Source organism: Puma concolor, chromosome C1 (genome assembly GCF_028749965.1).
Source record: "Puma concolor isolate L17-30 chromosome C1, mPumCon1.1.hap2, whole genome shotgun sequence".
NCBI classification, from domain to species: Eukaryota; Metazoa; Chordata; class Mammalia; order Carnivora; family Felidae; genus Puma; species Puma concolor.
The window spans coordinates 174,827,857-174,854,370 of NC_141674.1; positions in this window are offsets into that span (position 1 = coordinate 174,827,857).

The window sequence follows — 26,514 nt, forward strand, 5'->3', positions numbered from 1 at the left end:
TTTGGTTGGCTGATTGGCTAAAACAGGGATCAAAAGATTGCCCACAGTGAGCAAAGGAGAAATGCCACACTTGCTTTGGTTTAATGTAGATAAAGGGATTCAAAGGCTTAGGGAGAGTGGAATGTTAGAGTGGATTTACCATTTCAGATCTATTCTCCCACACTGGAAGAGTCAAGATATACTTTTCACCACTGCAGTGAGGGATAAGTTTGTGAGGGGAACTCTGGCATCCTTGAACAGCTTTGTAATTGCTCTTCTCTGAAAACCAGACCTTACAGTGGGAACTGCAGCCAGTATATTGGGAACTCTAAATGCAGTGGGAGTAATTGGATCCTGGGATGACAGGGGCTATATGGCAGTATTCAACCATCTATGGTAAGGTATATGGTAACTGTAACAGACAGCAGAGTCAAACCAACAATCAGAATGATCTTATTTTCACAGAACTATGGCACTGGCTTATTGATCATGGTGTTCTTATAGTTGAAAGGAAAAGCCCACTAAATTCATACTTGATATGTATAAGCAGGAAAGCACTAGATCAAGTGAACAAAAGTCTAACTTGAATCATAAAAACAGAGAGTCATGGCCCCTCAATCAATTTCCTAATTTAAGTCAGTTTACAGACCCAGAATTCCATGAATGAAATGGAGGTCCTCCCCTTGAGGAAGGATCCCAGTACACTGCCAAAAATGTGTACTGGTAATCATTCTCCCAGCCTTCCCCAAAGGGACCTATAAACTTCTACCAGAGTAACTGCATATTGGGGCAAAAGAAAGAATCAGACCTTTCAGAGACTACTGCACACTGGCTCTGTACTGATACTGATTCCAGAAGTCTCAAAATATCACTATGGCCCACAGTTAGAGTAGGGGCCTATGAAGGTCAGGTGATCATTGGAGTTCAACTCAAGTCCATCTCACAATGAACTCAGTGAGTCCCTGAAAATCCTGTGACTAGTTCCCCAGTTCCAGAATGCATAATCAGAATAGACATACTCAATAGCTGGCAGAATCTCCACATGCTAGCCTCTCAGTCGCTTGAAAAAATTATCATATTTTCTAGAAGTCTTCTCCAAGTCACACATTTTTATTCCTTTTATATTTCTTTAAATGAAATTATTTCTAGGGTCTTCATCAGGCCTAACATTGTACTATATTTTTTCATACATGACTAATACTGAAATTGTATATACCAAAATCCCATGAGAATATTTTCACATGAATTGCCAACAAGCAGAGTCATTCACAAATGCACTAAAGCAAACCATTTGAGCCTAAATAATGAAATTTATATTTACTGCTGTTAAATTTCATCTTCTTGTTTCTGGACCTGCACTAAAAGCTATCAAAGATGTTTCTGAATCATAAGTAATTCAATAGGCAAACATTTATTGATGGCCTTCTCTGAGTCAAGCCTGGTAATGGAGCTGTAAAGATGAGCAAGACACTATTTTTGACCTCCAATTGCTCTGTCTAGTAAGAGACATAGAAAAGTAAATAATATAAATAAGCAATGTGATAAGTACTGTGGGAGTGTTATGGTTTAAAAAATGAGTAAATTGAGTTGCTGGGAGAAAGAAAGACGATCAACACTGAGCAAAGGCTCAAGATGCCGCCACAAGAAATGGCAGAGGGAGGGCTGACAGATGAAAGAAAGAAGCAGAAGGCATAGGAGATGAAGAAAGAGAAGTAGAAAGGGAGATCAGTGGAGGAGTGGGGAGGAGGGCATAAAAAGGTAAGATTCAGGGCTGGGAAAGAGCCTGAAGGCTCCAGAACCCTGGATTTCCAAACACTCAAAAACTTCCAATGGCCCCTTAAGTATTACTGCAAACTTTAAAAATAATTTAAGTAAATTTTAGATAAATTGGTAACAGTGGTAAAATAAAATACAAGTTATTTGGGTAACTGATCTTTCAACAACCAAGTTTTTGATAAATTCAGCCAGAGCCTCAGATTTATAAGTTGTGGAAAATTGTATTTTCTAAAACTGGCTGCAAAAATATCTTTCATATTCTATGTTCTTCTACAAAGTGATATTGCCTCCATTGACAAGCAGAGTTTATTTTTTTCACCATCTTACGACTGCTTTGGCCAATATAATATGGCAGAAATGATACGTTGTTACATGCAGGAATATTCCTTACATGCCTTGGGGCTTTTGTTTCCTGCCTCTTGTAAAAATTGCTTTTGGGACACTCCTCTGAGCTCAAATGCCAAGCTGTGAGATGTCCAAGTTACTTAGAGAGGCCACATGGAGGCGATCTGCTTAACAGTCCCAGCTGAACATCAACTATCAACCATGTGAATGAGTCATTCTGAATGTCCAGCAGTCAATCCTCAAGAGGACTTAAATCCAATCTAAAATCTGACTGGAACTACATGAGAATATCCAAGTAAGAACTTCCAGCTGAGTCCACAACCTGAGCAATATTAATAGAATATTGTTGGTATATTGCATCCATGAAATACAGCCAGATAAACACTAAACCATCCTACACACCTAGAAAACTGATTTGCAGATTAACACAACAATCTGCACAACCTGAACCACAGAACTCAGCAGGTACACAGCACGGAGAGGTGAACTGGAGGAGAGAGAAGCCGCAGAGGGCCAAGGAGCTGTTTTTGCTTGCAGAGAGGGTGGAGACAGAGACAGCAGGGAGAGTAAGAGAAAAGCACCCCCCCCCCAAAAGCAGCTGGAGAGAAAGTGGAAAAGTGGAAACAGCCACAGGGACTGAACTAAAAAGGGAGAAAAGGGAAAGGAGAGGGTTCAAATTCCATTAAGACTCTATAATCAGGGGGAATGCAGTCTGAAACTCCGCAGCTCGATACCAGGTGGTGCTCTGGTGGGAAAGATGAATCCCCAGGAGCAGAGTGAAGTCCGGGATTTTCAGGCCACATGGGAGAAGCGGTTCCCCTGCAGGAAGAACATCTGGTAGAGGCTGTGTGACTCCCCCGCAGAGAAAGGCGACAATGGACCCTGGAGAACAACCACATTCACTGGTGCTGGAACAAGGTTGTTAAGGGTGAAGCCTGGTGCCAGATGTGGGTTGTGATTTACCATAATCCCCGAAACGCTGCTGCTACACGGTCATGTGAACTTTCTCTGGGGCGGGCTGGGATTCAGATACAGTCTCTGTACATTGGCAGCAGTAAGGTCCCTCAAACGTTCCTGGGTGTGGCCTGCGCCCGGCCATTGCTCGGTGAGACCCTCCCCCAGAGGGTCTGAGCAGGTCAAAGCTGCAGTCCCTCAGCTTTGTGAGGGGTCAGGAAACACAGCCATGTCTGAGATAAAACTCGGGAGGCAGATGCCGCCTGACAACCTGACAGCTTAGTCACAGACAATGTAAAAGCAGGGAATGGACAGAAGCTGAAGACAAAGGACAGGTGCACAAAATTGCTGATCCGGGAGAACAGAGTTCTGATACTAGAGACTGGATAGCTGGATGACGCCATTTTCACCATTCCCACGCATGGGTGTACACACCTTGCAAGCGCCACAATCCACCACAGTAAGCTAGCAGTGCCATCTACTGGAGAACAGAGCCATTACACTAAGCCCCACCCAACTGGGCCAATCTCGCTCTTCAGAAACAGCACAAGTCTCTCTGCCTGCTTAGTTTAGACTATAAAGTGCTTCATACTTTGACTTCTAGAGGAAAACAATGTAATTTCAATAGTATTTCAGCCTGTTCGCTGGTCCATCTATTCAATTTTCTTTTTCATTTCTTTTTCTTAAATACAGAAAGAAAAAATTTATTTTATTTTCAATTTTTATTAAAAATATTTCTATTTTTCCTACTATATTTTTTACTTTTTCGTAAATTTTTCAAATTCTATTTTACTTCCATCATTTTATTTTATTCTTTTTCATTGTATTCATTTTTTCAAATTTTCAAATGTTTTCCTTTTTTTCCCTTTTTTCACTAATCTATCAAACTCCTATAAACAACCACACCAAAACACAACTAGGATCTAACATCATTTATTTGATTTTGTGTGTGTGGTTTTTAATTTTTTAATTTTAATTTTTTTACCTTATTAATTCCTTTTCTTCCTTTAAAATGATGAAACAAAGGAGTTCACCCCAAAAGAAAGAACAGGAAAAATGTCAGCCAGGGACTTAATCAACACAGATATGAGCAAGAGGTCTGAACCAGAATTTAGAATCACAATAATAAAAATACTAGCTGGGATCAAAAATAGATTAGAATCCCTTTCTTCGGAGATAAAAGAAGAGCTAGTCAGGATGAAATAAAAAATGTTATAACTGAGCTGCAATCTCAAATGGATGCCACAGTGATGAGGGAGAGCAGCGAATCAGAGATATAGAAGACAAACCTTTGGAGAATAATGAAGCAGAAAAAAAGAGGGAGATTAAGGCAAAAGAGAACAATTTAAGAATTAGAGAAATCAGTGCCTCATTAAAAAGAAACAACATCAGAATCATAGGGGTCCCAGAAGAGGAAGAGAGAGAAAAAGGGGCAGAAGTGTTATATGAGCAAATAATAGCAGAAAACTTTCCTAACCTGGGGAAAGACACAGACATCAAAATCCAGGAAGCACAGAGGACTCCCATAATTTTCAAAAAAAACTGATCATCAACAAGGCATATCATGGTCAAACTCATAAAATACTCAGGCAGGGAAAGAATCATGAAAGCAGCACAGGAGAAAAGTCCTTAACCTAGGAGGGAAGACAGATCAAGTTTGCAGCAGACCTATCCACAGAAACTTGGCAGGCCAGAAAGGAGTGGCAGCATATATTCAACTTTCTAAATGGGAAAAATATGCAGCCAAGAATTTTTTATCCAGCAAGGCTGTCATTGAAAATAGAAGGAGAGATTAAAAGTTTTCCAGACAAAGAAAAATTAAAGGAGTGCATAACCACCACACCAGTCCTGCAAGAAATTTTAAGGGGGACTCTCTGAGGGGAGAAAAGACAGGAAAAAAGATAAAAAAGAAAAAGACCAAAGCAACAAAGACTAGAAAGGAACAGAGAATACCAGCAGAAACTCAAACTCTACAAGAAACATAATGGTGAGATTCATATATTTCAGTACTCACTCTAAACGTCACTGGACTAAATGCTACAATCAAAAGACATAGGGTAACAGAATGGATAAGAAAACATGATCCATCTATATGCTTTTTATAAGAGACCCACTTTAGACCTGAAGACACCTTCAGATTGAAAGTAAGGGGATGGAGAACCATCTATCATGCTAATGGTTGACAAAAGAAAGCCAGAGTAGCCATACTTATATCAGACAATCTAGACTTTAAAATAAAGACTGTAACAAGAGATGAAGAAGGGCATTATTTAATAATTAAGGGGTCTATCCACCAAGAAGACCTAACAGTTGTAAACATTTATGCTCCAAATGTGGAACACTCAAATATATAAATTAATCACAAACATAAAGAAACTCATTGATAATACCAAAATAATAGGGGATTTCAACACACTCCACTTACAACAATGAACAGATTATCTAAACAGAAAATCAACAAGGAAACAATGGCTTTGAATGACACACTGGATCAGAGGGACTTAACAGATATATTCAGAACATTTCTCACTAAGGAATATACATTCTTCTCCAGTGCACATGGAACATTCTCCAGAATAGATCACATACTGGGAAACAAATCAGCCCTCAACAAGTACAAAACGATCAAGATCATACCATGCATATTTTCAGACCACAATGCTATGAAACTCAAAATCAACCACAAGAAATAATTTGGAAAGATAACAAATACTTGGAGACTAAAGAACATCCTACTAAAGAATGAATGTGCCAACCAAGAAGTTAAAGAAGAAATTTAAAAGTACATGGAAGCCAATGAAAATGATAACACCACAGCCCAAAACCTCTGGGACACAGCAAAGGAGGTTATAAGAGGAAAGTATAGAGCAATCCAGGCCTTCCTAAAGAAGAAAGAATGTCCTCAGATACACAACCTAACTTTTCCTAAAGAGCTGGAAAAAGAACAGCAAATAAAACCCAAAACCAGCAGAAGACAAGAAATAATAAAGATCAGAACAGAAATTAATGCTATCAAAACCAAAAGCAAAAGACAAAAACAAATAAACAAACAAACAAACAAAAAAACAGTAGAACAGATCAATGAAACCAGAAGCTGGTTCTTTGAAAGAATTAACAAAGTTGATAAACCCCTAGCCAGTTTTACCAAAAAGAAAAAGGAAAGGACCCTAATACATAAAATCAAGAATGAAAGAGGAGAGATCACAACCAACACAGCAGAAATAAAAACAATAATAAGAGAATAATATGAGCAATTATACACCAATAAAATGGGTAATCTGAAAGAAATGAACAAATTCCTAGAAATATATACACTAGCAAAACTGAAACAGGAAGAAATAGAAAATTTGAACAGACCCATAACCAGTAAAGAAATCAAATTAGTAATCAAAAATCTCCCAAAAACAAGAGTCCAGGGTGAAATGGCTCTCCAGGGGAATTCTACCAAACATTTAAAGAGTTAGCACCTATTCTCTTGAAGCTGTTCCAAAAAATTGAAATGGAAGGAAAACTTCCAAACTCTTTCTATGAAGCCAGCATTACCTTGATTCCAAAACCAGACAAAGACCCCACAAAACAGGAAAAATATAGACCAATTTCCCTAATGAACATGGATGCAAAAATACTAGCCAACCAGATCCAAAAATACATTTTAAAAGTTATTCACCATGACAAACTGGGATTTATACCTGGGATACAGGGCTGGTTCAAAATCCACAAAACAATCAATGTGATATATCACAACCATAAAAGAAAGGACAAGAACCATATTATCCTCTCAATGGATGCAGAGAAAGCATTTGGCAAAATACAGCATCCTCTCTTGATAAAAACCCTCAAGAAAGTATGGATAGAAGGATCATACCTCAAGATCATAAAAGCCATATATGAACGACCCACTGCTAATATCATCCTCAATGGGGACAACCTAAGAGCTCTCCCCCTAAGGTCAGGAACAAAACAGGGGTGTCCACTCTTGCCACTGTTATTCAACATAGTATTGGAAGTCTTAGCCTCAGCAATCAGACAACACAAAGAAATAAAAGGCATCCAAATAGGCCAGGAGGAGGTAAAATTTTCACTCTTCGCAGATGACATGATACTCTATCTGGTAAACCCAAAAGATTCCACCAAAAAACTGCTAGAACTCATCCATGAATTCAGCAAAGTTGCAGGATATAAAATCAATGCACAGAAATCAGCTGCGTTCCTATACACAGATAATGAAGCAACAGAGAAATCAAGAAATTGATCCTATTTAAAATTGGACCAAAAAAAACATAAAATACCTAGGAATAAATCTAACCAAAGAGGTGAAAAATATATACACTAAAAACTATAGAAACCTTAGGAAAGAAACTGAAGAAGACACACAAAAAAAGGAAAAATATTTCATGCTCCCGGATAGGAAGAACAAATATTGTTACAATGTCAATACTACCCAAAGCTATCTACATATTCAATGCATTCCCTATCAAAATAACACCAGCATTCTTCGCAGAGCTAGAACAAATAATCCTAAAATTTGTATGGAACCATAAAAGGCCCCAAATAGCCAAAGTAATTTTGAAGAAGAAGACCAAAGCAGGAGGCATCACAATCCCAGACTTTGGCCTCTACTACAAAGCTGTAATCATCAAGAAAGCATGGTATTGGCACAAAAACAGACACATAGACCAATGGAAGAGAATAGAAACCCCAGAACTAGACCCACAAAAGTATGGCCAACTCATCTTTGACAAAGCAGGAAAGAATATCCAATGGAAAAAAGACAGTCTCTTTAACAAATGGTGCTGGGAGAACTGGACAGCAACATGCAGAAGGATGAAACTAGACCACTTTCTTACACCATTCACAAAAACAAACTCAAAATGGATAAAGGACCTGAATGTGAGACAGGAAACCATCAAAACCCTAGAGGAGAAAGCAGGAGAAAACCTCTCTGACCTCAGCTGCAGCAATTTCTTACTTGACACATCCCCAAAGGCAAGGGAATTAAAAGCAAAAATGAACTATTGGGACCTCATGAAGATAAAAAGCTTCTGCAGAGCAAAGGAAACAATCAACAAAACTAGAAGGGAACCAACGGAATGGGAAAAGATATTTGCAAATGACATATTGAACAAAGGGCTAGTATCCAAAATCTGTAAGAGCTCACCAAACTCCACACCCGAAAAACAAATAATCCAGTGAAGAAATGGGCAGAAAACATGAATAGACACTTCTCTAAAGAAGACATCCGGATGGCCAACAGGCACATGAAAAGATGCTCAACGTCGCTCCTCATCAGGGAAATACAAATCAAAACCACACTCAGATATCACCTCACGCCAGTCAGAGTGGCCAAAATGAACAAATCAGGAGACTATAGATGCTGGAGAGGAGGTGGAGAAACGGGAACCCTCTTGCACTGTTGGTGGGAATGCAAACTGGTGCAGCCACTCTGGAAAACAGTGAGGAGGTTCCTCAAAAAATTAAAAATAGACCTACCCTATGACCCAGCAGTAGCACTGCTAGGAATTTACCCAAGGAATACAGGAGTACGGATGCATAGGGGCACTTGTACCCCAATGTTTATAGCAGCACTCTCAACAATAGCCAAATTGTGGAAAGAGCCTAAATGTCCATCAACTGATGAATGGATAAAGAAATTGTGGTTTATATACACAATGGAATACTACATGGCAATGAGAAAGAATGAAATATGGCCTTTTGTATCAATGTGGATGGAACTGGAGAGTGTGATGCTAAGTGAAATAAGCCATACAGAGAAAGACAGATACCATATGTTTTCACTCTTATGTGGATCCTGAGAAACTTAACAGAAGACCATGGGGGAGGGGAAGGGGAAAAAAAAAGAGGTTATAGAGGGAGGGAGCCAAAACATAAGAGACTCTTAAAAACTGACAACAAACTGAGAGCTGATGGGAGGGAGGGGAGGGTGGGTGATGGGTATTGAGAAGGGCACCTTTTGGGATGAGCACTGGGTGTTTTATGGAAACCAATTTGACAATAAATTTCATATTTAAAAAGAGAGAGAGAGAGAGAGAGAGACTATGTGAACAATAATGCAATTAACCAAACAGAATTTAAAAGGGAACAGTGTGTTTGACCAAGAAACTGAATAAGCAATTTTTGACATGTTGAGTTTGCATTGCTTATAATATATTCATATAGGATGATCAATACTATTTTTAAGAATAGATTTTGAGGGGCGCCTGGGTGGCTCAGTCGGTTGAGCGTCCGACTTCACCTCAGGTCACGATCTCGCGGTCTGTGAGTTCGAGCCCCGCGTCGGGCTCTGGGCTGATGGCTCAGAGCCTGGAGCCTGCTTCTGATTCTGTGTCTCCCTCTCTCTCTGCCCCTCCCCTGTTCATGCTCTGTCTCTCCCTGTCTCAAAAATAAATATTTAAAAAAAAAAAAGAATAGATTTTGAACTTGGGAAGGAGATATGATCGGTATGTACCAGAGTCATCAACATACAGAAAGATATTTGTCAAAAGTAAGCCACAGAATGTGGTGATATTACCCAGAGAAATTATGAAGAGAAGTTCCAAAAGAAAGCCATGAGAAATACCAACAATTATAAGGAGAGCGTAGAGGGGTGCCTGGCTGGCTCAGTTGGCTGAGTGTCCAACTCTTGATTTTGGCTCAGGTTATGATCCCAGGGTCATGGGATTGCCCAGTGTCAGGCTCTATCCATGCTTGGTGAGGAGCCTGCTTAAGAGTCTCTCTCTCCCCCTCTATCCCTCCCTTTCTCTCTCTCTCTGTTTCTAAAATAAAATAAAAATAAGGAAATAAAAGGTGGGCATAGATAATTTTTGGCACAATTTTATTAAAAACCATAATTTTCCACTTTCAAATAGAAGTCAATATTGTCATATCATTGGGAATGGAAAAAAGAAACACTTTTTTCAATACAATATGGTATTGATTTTAGGATTTGGACCAAGGGGGAACAGGTAGTGCTGCCCCATATGATTGAATTCACACTTAAATTGCATGATGAAATATTCTACCAACATGATACTGTTTAAAATTGCACTGTGTAAGTAATAAGTAATATATGTGATTGAGTCTGTAATTACCTGCAGCAAATTAGTATGCTTACAGATGAAAACAGAAGTTATGGGACCTATAAAATATTAGAAAATTAATTCATTTCACCCAATGTTCACAAAAGCATTAACAAATTTCATCTCATTTTCATGACAACTTTAATCTCTGCACAAAACTCACAGATCAAGCTGTAAATTCAGACTACTTGAGGTTAAAAATATATAGTACACATTGTAGTGAGAAAATCCTGGTGAATATTATTCCAGGAAAAGTGAAATATTTGTTCTAAGTATCGACTCAATGAAATGCAAATCAAATCAAATTATCCTTTGTGACTACACAATCTTATTTTTTCTGAATTAATTTTATTGGCCATAAAAGCATACCAATTGCATTTATTGTAAGTAATGTAGTAATTAATCAATAGTGGAAAGGCAGTGTGGTAGATTAGGTGATTTTCAGCACTATTTACTCCTCATCTCACATGTCATGGAAGTATGTTTTCCCACCTCACTGACATTGGACTTGGTCATATGACTTACTTTGGCCATTGAAATGTAGGCAGAGGTGAAAGAGTGTCAGTTTCAAGTCCAAAGTTTAAGACATTTCTGTTCACCTTAGAAGTTTTCCATCAACCAAAAAATAAATAAAAATAAAATATGACCCCAAGGAGCTACTTCCCTCCAATTTGGGGACCTAACGACATTTGGAGCCAGCTGATTTACATACCTGCAGTCAGAAGCAAAGCCAGAAGTGCAGCACTGCAGACATATAAGTGTGCGAGTATCTTTTCAAGCCACTGAGTTGTGGCAATGTTACTGAGGCAATAACTGACTGAAACAGGAATCTGTTGACACATTAATTGATATAAAAATATTTTCTGACATCAAAATATTTTACAAGCCCATATTTAATTTGTAAGCAAAAATAAAGGCATGTTATATTTTTAATATGGTTAGACCTTGACTGTTATAATAATAGAGGATCATCATCTATAAATATGTTCTATAATTAAGGTAAAGTTAAAAAGGACCAATTTGTAATTTATGTCTATATTTATAAGCAAAGTCAAGTCATGAAAGTTTAATAAATGCTGATGAATAATAAACATACAAACATTATAAATTCATATATTAATCAAAGAGTAGATAGATGTCCATTTAAGAAGAGGAAGAGAAAAACAGCATGGTAAACTTATATTAAAGTAGTATTCATAAAAGAAATAATGTATTGATTAGAGCTCTCTAACATTACAGGAAGTGCTATTATGACCATCAAAGCATTTAACTTGACCTGAACTTTTAACTTTTGTATTTAATTGGTTATTATCTGATCAGCAAAGTCATAAAAAGCCATTCAACTCTCATAAATCAGAAATTGAAAAAAATCACTAAAGCAAAGATAAATGAAATATCTAACATGAATATGTAACTCAACTTTCTCTAAATTTCTCAATGCACTTAATATTTTCCAGGAAAAAAAAAAACTTAGTGTCTTGTGAAATAAAAGTTTATATATATTACCAAACATAAACATAGGTAATTTTTTTTTTTTAAATGCTATAATGCAGCAGAGCAATAGGTAATTTTTTTAAAAGTCTCTTCTTTTATGAAAAAGAAGAAATTAAGATTTTCCTACCACAGCGTCTCAATGCAGAGAAATTTAAGAATCTTTCTACAATTAAAATTTTTTGATGTTTTGTATTTGAAAACCATTTTGGAAGAATTCATCAACAAAGTTATTTGGAAACAATAAAAATAATACAATTTTGTAGTTTTTATTTTTATGTTTATTTATTTATTTTGAGAGAGAAAGAGGGCATGTGCGTGAGCAGGGGGAGAGAGGCAGAGAGTGAAGGGGAGAGAGACTCACAAGAAGGGTCAGCACTGTCAGCGCAGAGCCCAACTCGGAGTTCAAACTCAAAGACAGTGAGATCATGACCTGAGCCAAAATCAAGAGTCAGAAGTTTAACCAACTGTCCACCCAGGCTCCCCAGTACTTTTTATTTTTAAAGATATTTAAAAATTATATCAATTTGAATAAAAGCGTGCGGACTCAGGTTAGATTGTATCATAAGCAAAGCAATATCAAAATACTCAAACCAGACTGACAGAAAACAACTGAAGCAGGAAAAGTCCAGCTATGAAATCTAAAACAGTAGGAGATAGAAATGCTAGGGTGGTAAATGTAGTTTTAAAAAGGGGAAACAATAATAAAGAGGAAACACTATTAGGCTACCATGAGGCAGTTTAGTTCTGGCAGATGCAAATCAGAGGAGATATGAATGCAGTGGGAATTACTAGCACCAAAAGGCATGTTCAGTAAGGGCGGAGGCTGGACTTAAGTCAAACTCTCTGCTCTTTTTGACAAGGTTACTGTTTGAACATAGCATTAAAAAAAAAAAAAAAAAAAAAGGCTTTGCCATGAAGTAAACTGGTTCATAATATTGTTCTGAACTGTGTATAATATATCAGTTCAGACAAGGAGATTGGTGCTGTTGTTCAAAGCATTTTCCCTTTTTCTAGGGTAAGTAGAAACTACAGCAGATGATTTAAGACTTAGGATGAATCATATTATGGGTCATAATAAAACTTATGATCCTTAGACTAGAGTGCTTCTGAATGAGGGAATGGATTACAGTTTAGGATTATAATACAAATGTACATCAATTTGACATTTTAAAAGTCCAAAATAGCTATGTGAAATAAAATAATATGTAAATCATTATCCCTCCTTAGTAACAACCTCTATACATAAAGGGAGTTGTAAGAGAAAGAGAAACAAGTCTGAGAAGGATACACTGCAAATAATCATTATTACCAAAAGATGAGGTGGCAGAATAGAGTTTCTTTCCTTTTGGCATTTTAGTGTAGTTTGAATTTTCATAAGCTTGTTTTTTTTTTTTTTGAAAGTCTCAGAAGTATCTTTTTCTTTTTTCTTCTTTTATAAAGATGTTATTTTTAAGTAATCTCTAAACCCAATGTGGGCTTGAACTCACAACACTGAGAGCAAGAGTCACATGCTCCACTGACTGAGCCAGACAGAAGCCCCAGAAGTATCTTTTTTGAGAAAACTGAGTTCCCTCTACCACACTGACCATTCTGTGCACACTCCTTCATTCATCATTCAACATAATGTATGTAGAATTTAGCAAAGTGGCTAGACATATGATCAAAATACAAAAGACAATTGCATCTCTAAATACAAGCAAGCATCATCTCAAAGACAAATAAAAATAAAACAGATCAAATAATGATGAATAATAAGTCTAATGAAAGATGTTTATAAGCTCTGTGGGAAAAAAACATAAAACTTAAAAAAATTAAAGGAAGTGATACAGTCCTCATGGATGGAAATAATATATAAAGTTGCCAATTCTCTCCAGGGTGATCTATAGCCATAACGCAACTGCAGTCTACAACTGAACAGGGTATTTTTTAATTGGAACTGATAAAATTTTAAATTATATAGACATGTGAAAAGCCAAAGATAGCAAAATATTGAAGAAGAACATAGAAGCAATCATCCTCCTAGACTTTGGGTCTTCTGCTGTAGTAAATTAGAAGGCATAGTACTACTTTAGGCACAAAATTAAACAATGCCATAAAGGGCCCAGAAACAGAAATATGCATGCATGGAACTCTGATATATAACTAAGATGATCTACCAGATTAGTGAAGAAGGAGGTATCTATTAAATGTATGAGACTGAAAGTTATCTTAATAAGAAAAAAATAAGATAAATTTATATCCTTACCATATTATATACAAAAAAATTCACATGAACCAATTACTAATATGTCAAAAACAAAACTTTAAAACTATTAGCAGAAAAGATAAGTAAATATCTCTCTGGTTTTGTGGTAAAGAAGCATTTACTTAAACGTGATAGAAAGGAGTGCTAACGAGAAGAGAAATGGTATATGAATTTAACTTTTTTAAATTAAAAATTATTAATTTAAAGATACTTTTTTAAACTGAGAAAAGATAATAGTAAGAACATATTGAAACAGTACAAAAAACAATATAAAAAAAGACAACCTAATTAAAAATGAAGACATGAATAGGCATTTTATTAAAAAAAGGAATAAGTGTATTTTGATAAATACACTTTGAAAATGCATAAATTTTCATTTCCACTAGTGGACAGTGGAATACAACAAAGAAAACCCCATTTTTATAATTTGATTGGCAAAAATTAAGATGCCCAACATTACAGGTATTGAAGATAGTATTTCTTACACTTAGCTTGTGAAAGTATAAATTAAAGTGGTATGGCAGCAAGTTGACTCTAGATACATCCATAAGAGGAACTCTTACCAATATAGATGAGGGGACATGTACAAGAATGTTCGTGGCAGCAATGAGCATAACAAAAAAGCTACAAATATTCCAAAGAACACTGATATAAGAATTAATGAATTGTGATCTAGTCATAAGAGGAATATTATATAACATATAATATATAAATAAAATGTATAAATCCATAAAAAATGTATTGCTTTCACTTATAAAACACTGAGTAAAAATACCTGTAGAAGATATAGTCCGATACTCTTTTTTTTATTTTAAAAATAGACTTTATTGCATAGAGTTTTAGATTTTGAGAAAAATTGGGCAAATTGGGCAGTGTTCACACACATCCCCTCACCTGTGCAGTTTCTCCTATCATTAATATATGCATTAGTGTGATACATTTCTTACAACTGATGAACTAACATTGACACATTGTTATTAACTAAGGTCCAAAACTACCTAAGGTTGACTTTTTACAGTGTACAATTCTGTGGGTTTTGACACATGTATAATGTCATGTATCCACCATTACAGTACTATACAGAATAGTTTCTCTACCCTATGCTCCACCTATTCATCCCTCTCTCCTTCCCTCTCTTCCTCCCCTCAAACTCCTAAGAACTACTGATCTTTTTACTGTCTCTATAGTTTTGCTTTTACCAGAATGTCATATGGTTGGAATAATACAGTATGCAGCTTTTTCAGACTGGCTCTTTTCACTTAGGTCTGATGGCTCATTTCTTTTTATTATTAAATAATCTACATGGCATAGATTACCAGTTTGTTTACCCATTCATCTATTGAAGGACACCCTGGTTGCTTTCACCTTTTGACAATGATGAATAAAACTTCCATAAGCATTCATAAGCAAATTTGTGCATTGACAGAAGTTTTCAACTCGTGTGGGTATATACCTAGGAGTGCAATTGCTGGATCATATGGTAAGACTATGTTTAGCTTTGTAAGAAACTGCTAAACTCGGGGCGCCTGGGTGGCGCAGTCGGTTAAGCGTCCGACTTCAACCAGGTCACGATCTCACGGTCCGTGAGTTCGAGCCCCGCGTCAGGCTCTGGGCTGATGGCTCAGAACCTGGAGCCTGTTTCCGATTCTGTGTCTCCCTCTCTCTGCCCCTCGCCCGTTCATGCTCTGTCTCTCTCTGTCCCAAAAATAAATAAATGTTGAAAAAAAAAAAATTAAAAAAAAAAAAAGAAACTGCTAAACTCTTCTAACGTAGCAGTACAATTTTGCATTTTTACCAGCAATGAAGGAGAGAATTCCTGTTGTTTCACATTCTTGCCAATTATTTTGTACTGTCAGCTTTATGGACTTCAGCTTCCCCAATAGATGTGTAATGTTATCTTATTGGGATTTTTTTATGTGCAATTCTCTAATGACAGATAATGTTGAATATCTTTTCATATGCTTCTTTGCTATCATTATATATCATTCTTCACTGAGGTTCAGATCTTTAGTGAACCATTTTTAAATCGAGTTATTTGTGTCCTTGTTGTTGAATTTTAAGAGTTCTTTGTATACTTGGATACAAGCCCTTTATCAGATAGATATTTGCAAATATTTTCCCCAAGTCTGTGATTTGTCTTTTCATTCCCTTAACAGTGTCTTTGCAGAGCAGAAGTGTTTAATTTTTTATGCAAATTGGTACAGCCACTCTAGAAAACAGTATGGAGTTTCCTCAATAAATTAAAAATAGAACTACCCTACAACCCAGCAATTATACTGTTAGGTATTTATCTAAAGGATACAAAAATGCTGATTCAAAGGGGCATATGCACCCAATGTTTATAGCAACACTATCAACAATAGCCAAATTGTGTAGAGCCCAAATGTCCATCAACTGATGAATGGATAAAGAAGATGTATGTATACACATATATACGAATATGTGTGTATGTGTGTATATATATATATACACATATGTGTATATACATATATATATATTTGTGCATTGACATAAGTTTTCAACTTATTTGGATATATATGCACATATATATGTATATATATATATATATATATATATATATGCGCACAATGGAATTATTCATCGGTCAAAAAGAATGAAATCTTGCCATTTGCAACAACATGGATAGAACTAGAGATTATTATGCTAAACGAATAACTCAGAGAAAGACAAATATCATATGATTTCACTCATTGGTGAAATTTAAGAAACAAAACGGATGAACATAGGGGAAGGGGAAGGAAAAATAATATAAATACAGACAAGGAGGCAAACTATAAGAGACTCTTTTAAATATAGAGAACAAAGTGAGGGCTGCTGGAGGGGAGGTGGGTGGGGGATGGGCTAAATGGATGATGGGCATTAAGGAGAGCACTTGTTGGGATGAACACTGGGTGTTATATGGAAGTGATGGATTACTGGGTTCTAATCCTGAAACCAATACTACACTGTAAGCTAACTAACTTCAATTTAAATAAATTTAAAAACAAAGAAATGTTACATTTTAATGAAGTCCAACTTAATTTTGTCTTTCATGGATCTTGCTTTCTGTGTTAAACCTAAAGATTATCACCAAATGCAAAGTCACCTAGATTTTTCCATTATTTTCTATAAGTTTTATAAATTTTATATGTTATTGAAATCTATGACCCATTTTGAGTTAATTTTTGTGAAAGGTGTGAGGACTGTGCCTAGATTCTCTTTTCTTTCCTTTTCTTTCTTGTATTTTTTTTTGCAAGTAGACATCATTTTTTCCAGCAATTTATTAATTACTGTTTATGTTTCCCTACCAGTTATTGGGTCTTGTGGTTTCTACTCCCATAAGCTAATTGTCTGATTCACCTGTCTCTCCATTTGGGCAGAAATTTTCCACTTAACTTCAATTTTCTGATGGACCTAAAAAGAGTTGTTGATTTCCAATGTGTTCAGTGTTTTTCATGTTGTGAGGATGGAAGTGATGAATTCCAAGTCAGAGCAGAAACTGGAAGTCTTAATACTTTTCTTAAAACTTAAAAACCAAATGTAACTAAAACCAATTTACCTTTAACACAATGTATGATAAATATACTTTTTTTTTAATTTTTTTAAGTTCATTTATTTTTGACAGAGACAGGGTGCGAGCATGAGCTGGGGAGGGGCAGAGAAAGAGGGAGACAGAATCCGAAACAGGCTCCAGGATCTGAGGTGTCAGCAGAGCCCGATGTGGGGCTTGAACTCATGAACCGGGAGATCATGACCTGGGCCAAAGTTGGATGCTTAACCGACTGAGCCACCCAGACGCCCCTATGATAAATATACTTTTAAAAACCAAAGTAAATATAAACGCAAAATCAGGATAGTAATTATCCCTTTAGCACCAAGAACTAAAAATATTTCTGCTGTCAGCTGCTGTCCCTTCCCAGCTTCTAGAGGCTGATGGCATTCCTTGGTTCATGGTTCCCTTCATCCTCAAAGCCAGTCCTGGTGGATCTATCCCTTCTCACATCTCATCCCCCTTCCCTTATTTTCAGTTGATAAATTTCATGTGATTTGTCTTGGTCCACCCACATACACCAGTATAACCTCCCCATTTTAAGGTCCATAATGTTAATCCCATTTGCAGTATGCCTTTCCCATGCAAAGGAACATATCCACAGGTCCCAGCGACTAGGACATACATCTTTAAAGGCCATTATTCTGCTTACCACATAAACTCATAATAACAAATTACTAAACTCAGAAGGAAATAAGAAATCATGAATAAGAGTTTGAAAAGGCCATGTAGTACAAAATAAGGCTCACAATTACTGTACATAAATGGAATTATGAGAAAATAATACAAAATAAGTATAGTTAATATGTATAAAGAAATAAAAATAAGGAGTTGAAAAATAAGAGAAATAAATAAAAGATTATCAATATATTAGGCAGATTAGGAAAATAACTAGATATATATATCTAGAATATTTTTAAATAATAGATATTAGAAACTCAGTATTTGGATTAACCAGATTAGTCATATTTGGAGAGAAAACTAATAAACTGGAATACAAAATGTGAATAAATTCACCAAGAGAAAAAGATGAAAAATTTGAAAACAGGTTAGAAGATATGGTAGATCAAATGAGATTGTCCAACATACATGTCACTGGAGGTCCAAAAGGAAATAATAGACAGAATGAGAGAAAAGTAATATGTAAAGAGATAATGACCAAGATTTGTCCAGAACTGATGTACTAAACCATTTCTGAATTTCAGAAAATGCATACCAAGGCTACCTGCAGAAGCAAACAGGAAACACACTTAATATATTGAAATAAAAATGCAGAAAAGTAAAGGTTAAAAAATAAAGAGAGAAAAAACAAAGATTATCTACAAGGAATGACAATTAGTACATGCTTGGACCCTTGATTTACAACGAATATAGCAAAACAGAGCAGTGATTAAGGGATGAGTTTTTTCAATTAGATATTATCACTGAACACATAATAATTATGAGTAAGAGTTAATCAAAGCCACAAACAATTGTAGATCCATATAAAAAAAAAAGAAAGCTGACCTCATATCAAACACTAAAATGGATTCATAGTAATTGTAAATATGTGTAAAATGCAAAATAATAAAGAAAAATAACTTTAGAATATATTTTAATATTTTAGAAAATAATAAAGGAAAACAAATTTCATGGCTTGGGGTATTAAAAGCCTTTTAAGAAACAAGATTATAAAAGCATTAACTATAAAAGAAATGGGTCATAAATAGAATGCATTAAAATTAAGAATTTATGTTCACCAAAAGACATTATTAAGAGAATTAAAAGCCACTGAAGGAAAGATATCGGCAATACATGAAACTAAAAAGGCTCATACGTAAAATATATCTTAAAACCACACACATTTACAAATTAATAAGGAAAAGAAAATGAATCCCCAAAAGACTTAAAAAAAGAAAACATTAAAACATTTAAATATGCTTGACCTTATTCACATTCAGAGAAATCCAGTGGAAAACCATAAGGAGTTAATATTTTACTTCATTGGACTGGTTTCATTGGCTTTAAAAAGTTAAAATTTGATAATACCAGGTACTGGAGAGAATATGGAGAAATGGGACTCTCATCCTCTACTGGTACATATGCAAACTGATACAATCACTTGGGAAAACAATTTGGTATTTCCTCCTAACACTAGGGATGCACATGTCCTATATCCAACAATTCTTTAGAGAAACTCTTACACGGGTGCATCAGGATACAAGTGCACGTTTATTGACAGCATAGTTTATTTATAGTTTATTCATTTTTCTTCAGAGCAAAAAAAGGGGGGATACATCAAATAACAATAATAATATAATGGATAAATAAATTGTGGCATCATAATACAATGAAATATTATCTAGCAGGAAAAACAAATGAAATACAAATATATAATATTGAGCCAAAAAAGTCACAGAAAAATATATACAGGATGAATTCAATATTTATAGGTCAAAAGAAGGAAAACTAAACCGCAATTTGCAGCATATGAAACTAGAAAGAATGTCTTGAAAATACAAACCATAAAATTCAGACTGGTGGAGAGCAGGGAGAGAAACCTTGTAGGGAAGGGAATAAGTAGGCTTCAGCATTATTTGGTAATGTAGGTAGCATTATCTTTCTTAAGCTGTTATAGATACACACTCTGTGGTGTATATAGTATATTTCATAATAAAAAAAAAATATATATATATATATTAACTTTTTAGTGACTGCCTTTCTCATTACCTGAAGAATAAAATTCAGAATCCAACTTTCATGCACAAAAGCCAACATGATCCGGCCCCTGCCTCCTCTTTCTCTATCTCATCCTGGACTCTCCCAATTTCATTACAATACCAGTAATGCAGACCTTCTTCTGTTCCTTTAACACTAAGATCACTCTTATCTTTGCATTTTCTCTTCCCTCTGATCTTGTAACTATTCCCTTCTGATCTTTATAGAACTGGCTGATTTTTACAAAGGTCCCAGATTAAATATCATCTCACCAAAGAAAATTCCCTGGCATCTCATAGCAGGTAAGTGGCGTATTCAGAAATATATCTACTCTTCATGGTAAGATTTCTAACAACAAAATTTATTGGAAAGTATCTTGTCAATTAATGTCCCAATATAATATAAATAAAGATAGGACAGTTGGGGATGAAGTTGTTTTGGTGGATAAAGCAGTGTCAAATTAACTGTCAGAGCTAGCAGCGAAAGATAGAATGAAGGCATTAGACAGAACTTGTACTGCTATTTTAAAAGTTGACTACATCTTAACTTGTGGATACTTTGCTTGAGTTCATATGTTTCAGAATGATTATAGCTTGCTAATATAAACATTCTATTTATAGTACTTAGTTCAGGGCCTTGCTATTCTTCTTCTGAACTTATGCCCCAGTCAAAGTCAACTGCACTATCATTAATACTCCTCCACTCTCCCTATTTTAAATCCATTTTAAAAATTGACTCCAGTCATTTACACTTAACAAGTGAATATACTAAGAAGGAAAAAAAAGTTTGATTAATTTTGGGTTCAGATTAATTCATCAGACATAAATAGCTTGCATATTTCCTTTTGAAAATGAAAAACATGAAAAAGAATACCAGTCAGTACTTCAAAGGAACACAAGCAATTATCTGCATTTCTATATTCTATCTTTAAACCACTTATTAGCTCATTTGTTACTTAAACCAATTAGTTTTGGTTGCTGAAGATATTATTCAATATGCAGGAAGGTTGTTGCTTTGTTGTATTCTTATTATTCCCTTTTTTTCTAATTTTTATTGAAACTCAGCTTTGCACATTTTAATATGTTCATTTTATTTCAAACATTAATTCCCTGTCTCCTTGTTAACATGGTATATCTCAAAAGAATTTGGTTTAATTTAAGGCATTATTTCTAATTTCTGGAAATATATGATACACTTAACCAAATATCATTGTTAAAAAATTAAACCTAATTGCTTATACTTGGCTGAAGTCTATAAATACTACCTACTATATTTCTGGTAAATGGCTTAAATGTTATTCCAACATAGTGTAAGAGTGATATGATTTTTTTTATAATCTTTGACTTTATTTTCACCAAGATGTTTTAAGTATGTTTATAGTTGGTTTTATATTACCTGTGAACTAAAATATTTAACTGTAATTATGTACCCAAAAGAACTATAATAATATACCAAAGTAACATTCTGATTCAGGTCCTATGCAATGAACAGCGAAAACATATATAGTCATCATATATAATCCAATATCTAAATCTTTGTGAAAAAAAAATTGACCACAGCCTAAATATATAGCATCATTGATAAAAAAAAGTGTTATAAGAAGGAATCTCAATATTTCCCATTTGTATTAGGATGTAAACATTTCTCAAACTCTCAAGAATTTTTTCAGGTAGAATTATCCATTATCCCTTCATATACTATCCCTTTTTTGGCATTTGGCATCATTGACAAAGGATGTTCTCTTGCTAACAAAATTTAAACTATAAAATTTGAGAGTGAGGTAAATCTAAAAAATGATTTCAGTTTAAGTATGAATGCTAGTTAAAAATAAGCATTCAGATCAAAATGACAATTTGCTTTAAAGCAAAGGCCATTAAATGCAAAAGGTATCTGCATTATGTAATTAATGATTAATATAATCAATTATAACTGCTTCAAATTGTAAAACTCCACATAATTATCCTGTGCTTAAATCTTCTCTAACAGAAATATAATTTGGAAAATTCCATAAAACTAGCTCTGCAATCCTTACTTAAACTTCTTTATGCTATTTTAAATAGCACTTGGGAATTGTTATTCATAAATCTCACACTAGAAACCTGCCAGGACTAACACCACAAAAGCAGATATTAAAGGACAGTACAACTATATCTAGAATTTCTTATCTGAACTCTTTTAATCCCTCCTGGGAATAAGAGGAGGAGAGCACAGGGGTTAGACATGTGAATAGTTCACATATGTAGCATTGTATGGGTCCAATAATGTGACATAAATTATAATCTTCCCAGACTGACAAGAGTTAGTACCTGGATTCCCAGGTTTAAGTCTAAACTTTTTTCCTTTCTTTAATCCATTTCTTCAGACAGTACTTCTATCCTATTATAGTATTATGTCTGAAGGACCCACATATGCTTCATACAGACCTCAATTTTTTAATTATCTTTTCTTTGAAGTATCTCCCCACTAATTTACCAGGTCCTGAAACTGGCTAACAATACAAAATACAGAATTTTGATTTACCCATTTCTATTTTGTAATCTCAACCAACTTCATCATTGGTCAAAATAATTCTAATTTAGAAAATGAAATGCAATTCTGTGCTGTTCAAAAAAGGAAGAGAAAAATGGCACACAGGTATTATATTGCCACAACTAACCCATTTCACATTCATTATTTTGTAAAACAAGACAAAGATTATCATCTCTTAAGAAGAAGTCAAAAGGAACATATAATTTTTGTGGCATCTATTCTAAGAATAAGAATTTCCCCCAAGTTTCTCACTATAATATTCCATACAATTTTAGAGTTCATTTTAAAAATATCTCCAAGTGGGGCATCTGGGTGGCTCAGTCGATTGAGCCACCGACTTCGGCTCCGGTAATGAACTCACAGCTCGTGAGTTCCAGCCCTGCTTCGGGCTTTGTGCTGACAGCTCAAAGCCTGGAGCCTGCTTTGGATTCCATGTCTCCCTCTCTCTCTGCCCCTAACCCACTCACATTCTGTCTTTGTCTCTCTCAAAAATAAATAAACATTAAACAATGTTTTTTAAATATCTCCAAGACAACACAGTCTATTTTATTCCACTAATTTTGCTCTTCAAATATGATCACTAACAATTTTATTTAAAACTTCAAATTTTACTTATTCAATAAATACTAGTCCTTATCAAGCAATTTATTATTGACAGACAAGTTTCGCAGCATTTTATGAATCTTTAAATGCAGAAGCTATTTTACCATCCCTAAACAACATGAGGCAATCTATGACTGTTTCTCCAAATGTAACTCGGACATCAGAAATGCACCCACCATTAGCCATGCAAGTTATCAGAAAATAGTCATTTTAATTGCTCAGGACCAATAACCCAAAGAGAGGAGAAATAAGATTCTTAGTGGTTTTGGTTTTGTTTTTACATTTGTTAAAATAAGGATCAGAACATAAAACATAGTCAGAATCCTAAGATTTCCCCCAAGATTCCTACCTCTGATGTGTACACTTATATTATTCCTATCCCTTGAGTGTGGGTAGAACTTGTGAATATGATATGATGTCATTCATTTGATTAGGCTACATAAAACTTCATTTTCGAAGACAAGTCAGAATTCTCCGGTTGGCCTTGAGAAGACCAATTGCTATAAGTCCTACAACTGCAATGAATTGAATTGCCAATAACCTGAATGACCTTGGAAGATGACCCTGAGTTCCAGGTAGAACCCATTCCAGTGAGGCCTTGATTTCAGCCTTGTGGGACCTGGAGCAGAGGACCCAGTGGAACTGTGCTGGATTCATGACCCACAGAAATTGTACGATAGTAAATGTGTGCTGTTTTTAGCCTCTACACATATGGTCATTTGTTACGCAGCAACAGAAAACAAATACAAACCATAATATATTTTGTAGGTGACAAGTCAGATAAAGTTGTTTACACAAAAGGTGAAAAATAAACTGACAAAAACATATAAAGTACACTGGGCATCTGGCCACTGGAAAAGAAGTAAGTCTTCACAATTTTTTTGCTGTACCTACAGAGTACATATATTCTGAAATGTATATATTTGTGTATAAGGACTTTTCTCTAGCATCTTCAATTTGAAGACACAAAAGTGATACAATAACTATCACCATCTTTGGATTGTGTAATTATTACCCTAAATTTGATTTGTTTTCCTATCCTTACCAATATTTTTTTACCCACACAATTTAATGCATAATAAACAGCTATATGAATAGTATTTATGTGAGATACCTAATGTCTATGTTTTTTGGATCAGATTCTTTTGATCCAAAGAGATACATTTTAAAGAGACAACTCATGAGGTAGATTTTATGACCCACTTCAGAGGAAATAGTTGGAAAGAAAACTAACTTCTCTATCATGCACATATAATTTATACTAAACGAAATATTATTTTACCTTAAATTTCTGAGTTAAAAGACAGAGGAAACATTAATGTATTCATCGAGTTATAATTCATAGACTAATATCAACCTACATAATTTATAAGCTATGAATTGTAAAGTACTTATATTTCAATTTTATCTACTACAATTTCCCTTAAAACATTTACCTTTTTCTTATATCAGTATTTCTTGTGTCTTTTCAATATATAATAAAAAGTTTATGTTTTAGACATATAAAACAGATAGATAACAAAGATAACAGGGCAATGCTACAATTTCCTTAAAGCTGCTAAATATACAGTACATACCTGTTATCTGTTCTAGTAAAAAAAAAAAAATGTTGAGAGGCACCTCAGTGGCTCAGTCAGTTGAGTGTCCAGCTCTTGGCATTGGCTTGAGTCATGGTCTCATTGTTTGTGGGACTGGGCCCAAATAGGGCTCTGGCCCCATACTGGGCAGGGAGCCTGCCTGGGATTCTCTCTCTCCCTCTCTCTCTGCCCCTCCCCCTGCTCACATGTATGCACATGCGCTCTCTCTCTCTCTCTCCCTCTCAAAACAATCAATAAATGGGGCATCTGGGGGCGCCTGGGTGGCGCAGTCGGTTAAGCGTCCGACTTCAGCCAGGTCACGATCTCGCGGTCCGGGAGTTCGAGCCCCGCGTCAGGCTCTGGGCTGATGGCTCAGAGCCTGGAGCCTGTTTCCGATTCTGTGTCTCCCTCTCTCTCTGTCCCTCCCCTGTTCATGCTCTGTCTCTCTCTGTCCCAAAAATAAATAAATGTTGAAAAAAAAAATTTTTTTTAAAAAAAAAAAAATTAAAAAAAAAATTAAAAAAAATAAATGGGGTATCTGGGTGGCTCAGTCGGTTAAGCATCTGACTTCAGCTCAGGTCATGATCTCTTGTTTTACAAGTCCAAGCCCTGAATTGGGCTCTGTGCTGACAGCTCTGAGCCTAGAGCCTGCTTCAGATTCTGTGTCTCCCTCTCTCTCTGCCCTCCCCCACTCACATTGTGTCTCTCTGCATCTCTCAAAAATAAATATAAAATAAAAAATAAACTTAAAAAAAGACAAGTTGACTATTTTAAAGCTACAGTTTCCACACATTTGTTCACCTTTAGTCTTAACTCTATGTCATTGATAAAAAAATTATATAATTGTAGAACCAGTAAAATTATTCTCCTTACTCAGGAAGCAATCCCAGATTGATCCAGTCTTTGTTTTGTTGCTTTAAGTGTTTCAAACATACAGAGGGGCGCCTGGGTGGCTCAGTCAATTGAGCCACTGGCTTCGGCTCAGGTCATGATCTCACAGCTTGTGAGTTTGAGCCCCACGTCAGACTCTGTGCTGATAGCTCAGAGCCTGGAGCCTGATTCAGATTCTGTGTCTCCCTCTCTCTCTGCCCTAACACACTCGCATTCTGTCTCTCTCTCAAAAATAAACAAACATTTAAATTTTTTTTAAAAAAACATACAGAAAAAAAGGAATATAACATAATGGAAAGGTTATTATAGCTTTATTTATAATTTGCTGTCAGATATTATATCAGCTTAAAATGTTTTTAAAAATACAACAGTATGAATTGAAATGATCTGTATGCTTCTCCACATAAATTTTTATATCCATCTATCTCAGAGGTGACCATTCTCCAAAATTTAATACCAGAAAGATATTTACTGATTTCTTTTAATTTTGAAGAAAAAACATGCACATTGAGAATTTTACCCACATGGAAAATTCCTTTGTTATAGCTTGAGATAATTGTGTCATTTAAAAAAAAAAAAATTCGTGATTATCCAGATACCAAATGATTAGATGGCCTTCTTTCCATTTATTTATAGTTCCATTTATGCCATTATATCTATCTGTCAACATTTATATTTATACAAATTTATGCATAATACTGACTTTTGTCTCTCATTATTGGATTTTTATGACCATTCTTGCAACAATCTTAATTTCTATAATTTTAAATATTGTGATAATTAGTAGAGAAAGAACCT